The 12,641-nt window shown below is 49.5% G+C and overlaps 1 protein-coding gene across 1 annotated transcript in view; it reads right to left on the reverse strand.

Annotated features, from left to right (window-relative positions):
• The window catches only part of LOC106570016 (microtubule-actin cross-linking factor 1), a 280,592-nt gene that overhangs the window by 56,301 nt on the left and 211,650 nt on the right, over window positions 1-12,641 (reverse strand).

The raw sequence follows: 12,641 nt of genomic DNA on the forward strand, positions 1-12,641 counted from the left end.
ACAGTCTATATTTTCTCTCTCCTTCTCTCTTCCAATCCCATCACAAAGCACGAGCGATGTGTGTCTGAAGGCAGAGGCCCGTTCTGTGCCTGGAGTGCTTCTTCATCCCTCTTGCTGACATCATCATTATCCTCATCATCAGCGATAAAAAAAGTAAATCCCATCATCCGCCACTCTCGCAATTCAAAAACCAGAACAAAGAGATCCAGACCTTATTCCTAGCGTAGACTACACGCCTGTCTATCATCTCCCACCTTCCATCACGCTGCTCGTCCACAGCTCCAGGCAAGGAGAGACGGTAAATCCAGAGGAGGCTGAATCCGGGAGGGGGTGAGAGGGTTCGTTAGGGAGAGAGGGTAGGTGGGTTGGGGGGGTTGAGCCCAGTCCAGCCAGGCAGAGCTGCTGTGAGTCGTGGGACTGTATCCAGAGGGCAGAGACCCAGACAGTCCGAGACCCAGTCTGAGCGCTGCCTCTGCCTTGCAGGCGTTCTCTCTCCCAGACAATCCCCGGACACTCTCCTTTTCTTTCCTTCTCTCGCCACTATCTTTTTTAGAGAGCTCCGTTGATGAGAGAAACAACAAAGCGCCACGCAATCCCAGTTTCTTCTTCCTGTTTTTTTTTTTTGCAGGCAGGCAGGCTTCCTTGCTTTCTTTCTGTCGCTCAGTCTCTCTGTTCTCAGGCCACTACACAGACTGAAATGGTTTGCAGCTGCTAAAAAAAAAAAGCTCTCACAATTTTTCCTCTCTCCCTCGCTCGCTCACTCAGTCACTCCCCCTTCTCTGTCTCTCTCTCTCGTTTCTTCTGTCTCGTTCTCTCTCTCGTTTCTTCTCTGTCTCGTTCTCTCTCTCGTTTCTTCTCTGTCTCATTCTCTCTCTCTCTCTAACTGTTTTTGTTTAAATCCAGCTCCGTTTGTTCTGTTTCCTGCTCTGCTATTAAAACACAGGAAGTGCTCCAATAATGCTGGTTTCCTCTCCCGAAAAAAAACATGTGAGAGGGGTGGGGGAGTGAGCTACACATAGGGAGAGGAAGGAGGGGTGCGTGGAGCCAAAGAGAGAGCGAGAGAGAAGTGGGGTGGTTGCTTTTTAAAAATAAATCACGGTATAACGAGAGAAGATTATCCCACGCTAAGCACTCGGCAAATCATCTTTCAAAATTAACGGATAAATAGACTGAGAATAAAATTAAAAGACCAACACAAGTGAGGGGGTTTGTTGCTAGGCAGGATGGCACTATTTCTCAGTGTTCACAAGCTCAGGAGGAGTGAAAGAGAGACGCTGGTATTGTGAGACTGCTACATTCATCACTGCTTTGTAATCCAGAACTGAATCTCCTGGGCAAATCACCTCCCCCCTCGGAGCACAAAAACGCTGTCCGCAGAGAGGGAAATGATACAGAGAAACAGTGAGCGAGAGAAAGAAAGAAGGAAAGAAAGCGGGAGGGATGGAGGGGAGAAGGGGAGGGGAGAGTGATTGAGGGAGGGGAACTGCTAGCAAGCCAGGGGGAAAAAACAAAAACAAGGGGCTTATCATTAACGGCTTTTGTATTTTCCAAAATAAACAGTCTATTTGCATACAAGGAAGTAGAACCTCTATCTATCCTGTTGCCCCTCTCGTTCCTCTTTTTCCCAGGTTTCCAAGCAGCCGGTTGCTATTCTCCAGCGTGACCGTGTAAAACAACATGGAGCGGAGACGCAAAAGTCTCCACTTCTGCATTCCCGTCCGCCGCTCTAGTGTAACCCAATCCAGCAAGGAGAGGAGTGTATGTATGTGTGTGTGGGTGGGGGGGCTCAGGGGCAAAGGAGGCTAGGGGTTACAGAAAAGGGGGCCTCAGGATGGCACCCCAAAAATCCAGCAAGCATGACAGCAACCCCTGAATGTAATTCTACAGTATTTCAATTAAATGTAAAAAATGTTTGTTGTAGTGGGGACAGTAACATTAGTAATCTGAAATTATATTTTATACTTCCATAATATTTTTGGGGAACGTGGGGGAGTGCCAAGATGGAGGCACAGTGGCTTCAACCCAGCGCCCCCTATCAGTCATCTAGTCTATATATAAATCATTGATTTTAAGTTTGTTTTTCTCCTTGTATCCCTGACACAGTGCCTGTTGTGGTTCAGTTCCTCCTCCTCCACTCGTTCTTCTCTCTCATCCTCCCTTCCCTTTTACAGTTGCTATGACTGTTCGTTTAAAGACTCTGGCAGAGACAGCAGCCGATGTGAACTCAACTAACACATGCCTGCCTTCTCCCTCGCTCTGTCGCTCTTTAGTCCACACACATTCTTCACTTGATAGGGGGAGGGAGTTCTCTCTCTCTCTTTCCCTCCCCCCCTCTCTCTGTCGTCTAACTGTTGCTGCGAGCCGCCCGTGGCCTGCATGTCAAACACGCTAAATACTCCACTCTTCCTTTTTAACTCCCTCTCCCCCTTCTCCCTCCCCTCTCTCCCTCCCTCTGTCAGTTGTGGTGCAGCTGTCATGGCTGCGTCCAAGGGAAACGTCTTCATAGAAACAAAAGGGGTTTGTCCCTCCTCTGCTCAGCCCCCCAAAAGCTTCCTCGGTCTTGCGCGACCTACAATGCCCCCACAGCACAAGCCGCTCCAAATTGAACCGCGCACACATGTAGGCCAGCTACCAGGAGAGATGGAAAGCCAGTGAGGGGAAATGAGCGAGGGATAGAAAGAAAGAGGGAAAACACCGGAAAGATAAAACATCAATACTAGTATTTCTTTACGCCCTCTCCGCCGTCTCCATTTTGATTGTGTCGGATTTGACCATTTTATCATTCCATCCTTGACCCCTCTCTTGCAGTCTGTGTGTCCAGCCCCCACTCCTCTCCTCTGTCATTCATCCCCCGTTCATTTGGTCTGTCATGGCTACTTAAATGAGTCACAGTTCTGCCTCAGACAGGAAGAGGGAGGGGCGAGCAGGCCCCAAAATCCCCCGGTGAGCTACACACAGTGGGGAGTCAAAGCGATGGAATCCATTACCGTTTAGCCGTCAGCCAAAAGGTCATGCTGTAGGTCTCTAGACTTTATACCATAATGTAGACCGATGACCGTCTCCGCAAAGTCAGGAGAGCTGTTAGGTGATATATGCAGGTGTCTACAGGATACTGACAGTATTGACTTTGCTGTGGCTGGTTTGCTCACAAGAGAACTCCTGTAGAAATGAAAGTGTGCTCTCCCTCTCTCTCTCTCTCTCTCCTTTCCCTGTATTTCTCCCCCTCTCCTTTCCCTTTCTCTCAACAGAACTCAATCCAAATCTCACCATCTACCCATATCGCATCTTTTTAAAGCACTGTTGTCATTTAATGCAATTCTCTCCATTTTTTCCCCCTTCTCCCTTCCCTTCCCTCTTTCCATTCCCCCTCTCCCTTTCCCTCCTCTCTCTTGCCTCCATTGCCTCTGCCCCCTTCTCCCACTCGTATCCAGGCAGCAAGGAAGTGCTCTCCCCCTCGCTCGCTCTCTCCCCCTCTCTCAGCAGCCGTTTTATTATTAACTAGCAGCGTTTTACCTGAGCGGCTCAATGCGGCCATTGTCTGCCCGCCCCCCCCCCCACAGACACAAAGAGAAGCATGGAAAACCCCCCAGCAACTTCAACCAGGCTGCCACAGTACATAGTGAACAACAGGGTGGTCAATCAAATCAATACTGGGGGTACAATACTTTTAGGTGTTAGATTGTTTAACTAAAGTCATGTGTGGTTTCTGAAATGAACAACTCACACTTTCATACCTGACAGACTAGCATATTGTTCCTAAGATGTTGCCAAACTACGGAGTTACGCATCATTACGGTCTGAATATGGGGCTCATATGTGAATGTTTAAGTTTTTCCCCACATCCTAATCCTGGCCAAATTAGAGGTCACATTTCTGCTTTGTTCCCCGTTTCTGGGTTTCTCTAATTAAAAATAGACACGCACACAAACACACACACACACACTCTTTCTTCCTCTTTCTCTCTCTCCAAACAACGCCTGTGCTGGGCCCTGCCGTGGCCAGTCAGCGAGCGGGCCAACTCTACTCACACACAGCATTCTACTATCCATAGTATCCCACATTCCTAACATCACATATATTCTTCTACGTAGATTATTGTGCTTCTTAATTTGACACATTATTCTAGTTGTGTAGTTTATGTAAAGAAGCAGTGTATTTGTTATGGTTGGGCTGGTAACAGAGGACGGTGACAATAAGGGACGAGATGTGCTGTGGCATGCCCGTCTAATTCACAACAGCTGAGACAATATAGGACCCCGATAGCAGGGAGAGGGAGAGAGATGTAACACACAGTTATACAGACATGCAGCAGCACACACACACCCACACCACACACAGTTATACAGACATGCAGCAGCACACACACACACACACACACACACACACACACACACACACACACACACACACACACACAGTTTTACAGACATGCAGCAACACACACACACACACACACACACAGTTATACAGACATGCAGCAGCACACACACACACACACACACACACAGAGTTATACAGACATGCAGCAGCACACACACACACACACACACACACACACAGTTTTACAGACATGCAGCAACACACACACACACACACACACACACACACACACACACACAGTTATACAGACATGCAGCAGCACACACACACACACACACACCACACACACACACACACACAGTTTTACAGACATGCAGCAACCACACACACACAGTTATACAGACATGCAGCAGCACACACACACACACACAGTTATACAGACATGCAGCAGCACACAAACACACACACACACAGTTATACAGACATGCAGCAGCACACAAACACACACACAGTTATACAGACATGGAGCAGCACACAAACACACACACAGTTATACAGACATGGAGCAGCACACACACACACACACACACACACACACACACACACACACACACACACACACACACACAGAGTTATACAGACATGCAGCAGCACACACACACACACACACACACACACAGAGTTATACAGACATGCAGCAGCACACACACACACACACACACACACACACACACACACACACACACACACACACACACACACACACACACAGTTTTACAGACATGCAGCAACACACACACACACACACACACGCGCACACACACACAGTTATACAGACATGCAGCAGCACACACACACACACACACACACACAGTTATACAGACATGCAGCAGCACACAAACACACACAGTTATACAGACATGCAGCAGCACACAACACACACACACACACACACACACACACACACACACACACACAGTTATACAGACATGCAGCAGCACACAAACACACACACACACACACACACACACACACACAGTTATACAGACATGGAGCAGCACACAAACACACACACACAGTTATACAGACATGGAGCAGCACACAAACACACACAGTTATACAGACATGGAGCAGCACACAAACACACACAGTTATACAGACATGCAGCAGCACACACACACACACACACACACACACACACACACACACACACACACACACACACACACACACACACACACACACACACACACACGCAGCAGCAGCAGCACACAAACACACACACAGTTATACAGACATGCAGCAGCACACAAACACACACACACACACACACAGTTATACAGACATGCAGCAGCACACAAACACGCACACAGTTATACAGACATGCAGCAGCACACAAACACACACACAGTTATACAGACATGCAGCAGCACACAAACACACACACAGTTATACAGACATGCAGCAGCACACAAACACACACACAGTTATACAGACATGCAGCAGCACACAAACACACACACACACACAAACACACATGCAGTTATACAGACATGGAGCAGCACACAAACAGTTATATAGACATGCAGCACACACACACACACACGCAGCAGCACCCAAACAATCAGCAGGGTAAAGGAAGGGTCAATCTGAAATGAATCTGATATAATTAATGAAAATTGTGTTAACCCGATCCAATCAACCCCTTAGGATGGAAAACAAACAAAGACGAAAATGAACAAAAGAAGTTAAATCAATAAACAGGAAGTGGAGACCCGCAAAATCGGGCCAGGTCTCTGAAGATGATAAATGAGGAACGCAACCATGCAAGTCCCGGGGAAGATCTGCTGGAACACCTAATCAGCATGACATCATATTACCAGTAAGTCACGTCACTTTCAATGTAAACTATCAAAGAATCTTCAGGAAAAAGAGAGACAATTTCACATTGGGGCTCCCCCCTAATGATTAAGTGAAGGGGGATTAACAAGAATTGAGGGAGTTGTAAGCTGATCCTAGAGCTGTGGCTATGGCCCAATCCTAACTGAAGCGTGCACATCAGCAACCCCCCCCCCCCAAAAAAAAAGACTACCCCAGAATCCCTTACAGCATGTCTCTGAGGATTTGGTTGGAGGGAGAGATGAGAGATCTGAATCACACACCATACGCAGGGACGGGTCTACCTCACCTTGGTTTATATCCTATTCAAATCATTTCAAATACTTTAGCTGGCCTCCATTGAGCTGGCCTCCATTGAGCTGGCCTCCATTGAGCTGGCCTCCATTGAGCTGGCCTCCATTGAGCTGGCCTCCATTGAGCTGGCCTCCATTGAGCTGGCCTGTTGCACTGAACCAATAAGAACGTCCAAAGTCCCAAACCATGCTCACTTAGCACTCCAGGCAGGCGAAAGCAGACGCTCTAAAGAATTTGAACGATTTTAAATAGTATTTGAAAACCAGGACGGGGGCCTATGCAGCAGGGAGGGAGGTGGAGAGGGGGGGGGGTGAGGACAGCAGAGACGCGAGGGCATGATTTAAGGGAAGGATTCCTCACCCGTCACCTCTATCCCCCTAACCAGCCCTACACAGGAATTCCCATTTGTAGTGGGGGACTTAAAGCTTCACAACACCTCAACTCATCCCTATCCCGCTCCATAGACTATATCAGCTGCTCTGGGGCAAAGGGACATGCAGTAGAGCCCCACCCTGGAGTCTGTGTGTGTGTGTGTGTGTGTGTGTGTGTGTGTGTGTGTGTGTGTGTGTGTGTGTGTGTATCAGAGGATGTTTCTAATTCCAGCCTTTATCAGGGGGCGTGTCCGGAATCTCAGCTGTCTCCCCACCCTCACACACATCCTCCCGAGAGACACACACACACCTAGTGGGCACACAAAGCACCCCTAAATACACAAGTGAATTCTGCTGATCACATAAGAGCACACGTACGCAGATAGTATGGCCAGCTAGAAAAACATACTTGATAAACAGTCTGACTTGTCCGAACACGGGCCAACACGCCACATGTACGGAGAGGGACTGAGGACAAATGCCACAGGCCACTTAAAAACAAAACCACCCTACCCTTCCCCTCCCTCTTTCTCTCATCCGCCCCTCTTTCTGACTCAATACGACTTCACTAATCTGACAAGATCCCCTTGCACCTTACCCCGTAATCGTTACCACCCCCCCTCTAATCTCAGGCATGATGACATCATCTCTGTGGATTGGAAGTCTTTTTCCCTTCGGTCTAAACTGGGGTCTGGTGGGGGGATGGTGGAGCAGACAGGCTAGTCTGCTTCCAGGGCAGACAGACATGTTTAGGTTGGAAATGACCTGGCGAGATCCATTACAGCCCAGAGAGGAGTGAGTGAGTGAGTGAGGAGAGAGAGAGAGAGGGAGGAAAGGAGAAGAGGGAGGGGTGAAATGTGGCAAGTGGGCTCCCTGAGTGAATGAAAGAGGATCTTAGGGAAAGGGAAGTCTTGCTTATCCTCATCTGCCTCTCTCTCTTTCTACCTCTCACTCCTCACCACCCCTCTCTCTCTCTTTCTACCTCTCACTCCTCACCACCCCTCTCTCTCTCTTTCTACCTCTCACTCCTCACCACCCCTCTCTCTCTCTTTCTACCTCTCACTCCTCACCACCCCTCTCTCTCTCTTTCTACCTCTCACTCCTCCCTCTCTCTCTTTCTACCTCTCACTCCTCACCACCCCTCTCTCTCTCTTTCTACCTCTCACTCCTCCCTCTCTCTCTTTCTACCTCTCACTCCTCCCTCTCTCTCTTTCTACCTCTCACTCCTCACCACCCCTCTCTCTCTCTTTCTACCTCTCACTCCTCCCTCTCTCTCTTTCTACCTCTCACTCCTCACCACCCCTCTCTCTCTCTTTCTACCTCTCACTCCTCCCTCTCTCTCTTTCTACCTCTCACTCCTCCCTCTCTCTCTTTCTACCTCTCACTCCTCACCATCCCTCTCTCTTTCTACCTCTCACTCCTCCCTCTCCCTCTTTCTACCTCTCACTCCTCACCACCCCTCCCTCTCTCTCTCACTCCCCACCAACCCTCTCTCTCTCTCTACCTCTCACCACCCCTCTCTCTCTCTACCGCTCACTCACCACCCCTCTCTCGCTCTACCCCTCACTCCTCACCACCCCTCTCTCTCTCTCTACCTCTCACTCCTCACCACCCCTCTCTCTCTCTACCCCTCACTCCTCACCACCCCTCTCTCTCTCTCTCTCTCTACCTCTCACTCCTCACCACCCCTCTCTCTCTCTCTCTACCTCTACCTCCTCACCACCCCTCTCTCTCTCTCTCTCTACCTCTCACTCCTCACCACCCCTCACTCCTCACCCCCCTCTCTCTCTCTCTCTCTACCGCTCACTCACCACCCCTCTCTCGCTCTACCCCTCACTCCTCACCACCCCTCTCTCTCTACCTCTCACTCCTCACCACCTCTCTCTCTCTCTCTATACCTCTCACGCCTCACCACCCCTCTCTCCCTCTCGCTCTACCGCTCACTCCTCACCACCCCCCCCTCTCTACCGCTCACTCACCACCCCTCTCTCGCTCTACCCCTCACTCCTCACCACCCCTCCCTCTCTCCCTGTAGAGCCCTTCCTATGCACCCAGACTAACTCTTCATGCTCTAGATACAGCGCCGGCTGGACTTTTACAATGTGCCATTATTACTGCTCTTACTACTGGCTGTAGTCAATGCCAGTAATGCCCAGCTTGTGTCTACATTTACACTGGAACATTCCATTAAGCTGTCGCCCTTCTCTTTTCCTCCCGCTCGATAACTGCTATTCAGCTATTCGCCGATTTCTCTTTCTCTCTCCCCCCCCCTTTCCCTGCTCGTCTTCTGCCAAACATCCATCCCGCTTGCTCTCATTAAGAGGGGGAAAGAAAGGGATGGGGAGAAAGGAGAGAGAGAAAGTAGTGGGGGGGCCAACCACAATATTAATAGTGTCGATAAATCAAGGGAGTACAGAATAAGAGACAGCACAGGGAGGAAGAAAGCTCCCCAAGACACCAGCTGAACCAATCAGAAACCAGTGTCCAGTAAGTCTAGCAACACACCTCCAATCAGCAACCACTGTGCAGTAAACCTAGCAACACACCCTCCAGTCAGATAAGGCTTGTCCTATATTAACAGGTTTATAATTATCCCTTTATAGTTGATATAATGACAATATAACCAATCATTAACATCATCTACTTAAATTCCACCATCTTAGGGAGCTACTGTAACTAGTAAATAAACAGATAGGATGGGGGGTGTTGCAAACGTACCGACATACCGGTACTTCTAGTGCAGAGGATGTGACATAAAGCACAGGGAAAAAAACATATGTTTAATATCAATGGACTGAGCCAGAAAGAACTGTCTGTGTTGCGTAGTACTCATGAAATATCATTTAACAATGAATGGAAACCAATGGAAAGTAGCAGTACAATGGAGCGGCCCTGTTTCTGTATTGCTATTTAGCAGGACACAGCACATTCCTGTGGTTAACTCCTATGGAACATTCTACAGCAGATTCCTATTGAGGGGAAGAAGTAGGCTAATTGTTGTTGGCTGGGTTACCTAGCCTGGGATTTCTCCTAGATGGCTGGTTTACCTAGCCTGGGATTTCTCCTAGATGGCTGGTTTACCTAGCCTGGGATTTCTCCTAGATGGCTGGTTTACCTAGCCTGGGATTTCTCCTAGATGGCTGGGTTACCTAGCCTGGGATTTCTCCTAGATGGCTGGTTTACCTAGCCTGGGATTTCTCCTAGATGGCTGGTTTACCTAGCCTGGGATTTCTCCTAGATGGCTGGGTTACCTAGCCTGGGATTTCTCCTAGATGGCTGGGTTACCTAGCCTGGGATTTCTCCTAGATGGCTGGTTTACCTAGCCTGGGATTTCTCCTAGATGGCTGGGTTACCTAGCCTGGGATTTCTCCTAGATGGCTGGGTTACCTAGCCTGGGATTTCTCCTAGATGGCTGGTTTACCTAGCCTGGGATTTCTCCTAGATGGCTGGGTTACCTAGCCTGGGATTTCTCCTAGATGGCTGGTTTACCTAGCCTGGGATTTCTCCTAGATGGCTGGGTTACCTAGCCTGGGATTTCTCCTAGATGGCTGGTTTACCTAGCCTGGGATTTCTCCTAGATGGCTGGGTTACCTAGCCTGGGATTTCTCCTAGATGGCTGGTTTACCTAGCCTGGGATTTCTCCTAGATGGCTGGTTTACCTAGCCTGGGATTTCTCCTAGATGGCTGGTTTACCTAGCCTGGGATTTCTCCTAGATGGCTGGGTTACCTAGCCTGGGATTTCTCCTAGATGGCTGGTTTACCTAGCCTGGGATTTCTCCTAGATGGCTGGTTTACCTAGCCTGGGATTTCTCCTAGATGGCTGGGTTACCTAGCCTGGGATTTCTCCTAGATGGCTGGGTTACCTAGCCTGGGATTTCTCCTAGATGGCTGGTTTACCTAGCCTGGGATTTCTCCTAGATGGCTGGGTTACCTAGCCTGGGATTTCTCCTAGATGGCTGGGTTACCTAGCCTGGGATTTCTCCTAGATGGCTGGGTTACCTAGCCTGGGATTTCTCCTAGATGGCTGGGTTACCTAGCCTGGGATTTCTCCTAGATGGCTGGTTTACCTAGCCTGGGATTTCTCCTAGATGGCTGGTTTACCTAGCCTGGGATTTCTCCTAGATGGCTGGGTTACCTAGCCTGGGATTTCTCCTAGATGGCTGGGTTACCTAGCCTGGGATTTCTCCTAGATGGCTGGGTTACCTAGCCTGGGATTTCTCCTAGATGGCTGGGTTACCTAGCCTGGGATTTCTCCTAGATGGCTGGGTTACCTAGCCTGGGATTTCTCCTAGATGGCTGGGTTACCTAGCCTGGGATTTCTCCTAGATGGCTGGGTTACCTAGCCTGGGATTTCTCCTAGATGGCTGGGTTACCTAGCCTGGGATTTCTCCTAGATGGCTGGGTTACCTAGCCTGGGATTTCTCCTAGATGGCTGGGTTACCTAGCCTGGGATTTCTCCTAGATGGCTGGGTTACCTAGCCTGGGATTTCTCCTAGATGGCTGGGTTACCTAGCCTGGGATTTCTCCTAGATGGCTGGGTTACCTAGCCTGGGATTTCTCCTAGATGGCTGGTTTACCTAGCCTGGGATTTCTCCTAGATGGCTGGTTTACCTAGCCTGGGATTTCTCCTAGATGGCTGGGTTACCTAGCCTGGGATTTCTCCTAGATGGCTGGGTTACCTAGCCTGGGATTTCTCCTAGATGGCTGGGTTACCTAGCCTGGGATTTCTCCTAGATGGCTGGGTTACCTAGCCTGGGATTTCTCCTAGATGGCTGGGTTACCTAGCCTGGGATTTCTCCTAGATGGCTGGGTTACCTAGCCTGGGATTTCTCCTAGATGGCTGGGTTACCTAGCCTGGGATTTCTCCTAGATGGCTGGGTTACCTAGCCTGGGATTTCTCCTAGATGGCTGGGTTACCTAGCCTGGGATTTCTCCTAGATGGCTGGGTTACCTAGCCTGGGATTTCTCCTAGATGGCTGGGTTACCTAGCCTGGGATTTCTCCTAGATGGCTGGGTTACCTAGCCTGGGATTTCTCCTAGATGGCTGGGGGAGCATAGCTTGAAGAAAAAAAAAAAAGTATGGTGTGCGAATCGCTCTGGTATCAAACTTAGCCTGGTGTCCAACACCGTGGTGACAGGCCCTAACGAGTTCCAAGGGCTGGCGCCGGAGCGGTAGGGATTCGGGGGGGGGGGGGGGGGGTTGAGGGAACGTTATTTGAACGCTTAGACGCGAGCGAGTCAGAATGGGCGAAGAAGTGCGTCAGACACTTGAAGTAGAGCAGTGCTGCTGTGACTGAACTCTTGTTTCTGCCTGGCTCTAGAAGTCAGTCACACCCCCTGCGATGCTGCTATGAATTATATATCACTCCCTCCTTTCTTGCATATAAGCACACTCAAGTCCCCTAAGGTAACACATCTCTAACACATACTTACCTCAGTCCCCATACCTCGCTTCTGCTCTAAAGTGACTAGAATAAAGCGCCGAAGGAGGGAAACTGGATACATCACACCCCCCCCCCCCCTCCTCCAGACTGCTCTATAAATACAGCTGAGAGCCAGAGGAACGACTTGAGTTAGGAGAGGGGTCACACTCCATCACAATACCCCCCTCACAGCCCACTGTAGGAGCGGAGTCAGGAAAGAAACGTCACCCGACCAAAGTCCTGTTTCCGCCAGTGATAATAGAACAGCATGAAGGGGAAGGGAAGTAGCGCGAGAGCAAAGTTGAAGCTGGAGTTGATTTATAGAAGAGAGGAT

Source organism: Salmo salar, chromosome 14 (assembly GCF_965601325.2).
Source record: "Salmo salar chromosome 14, fSalSal1, whole genome shotgun sequence".
In the NCBI taxonomy this organism is placed as follows: domain Eukaryota; kingdom Metazoa; phylum Chordata; class Actinopteri; order Salmoniformes; family Salmonidae; genus Salmo; species Salmo salar.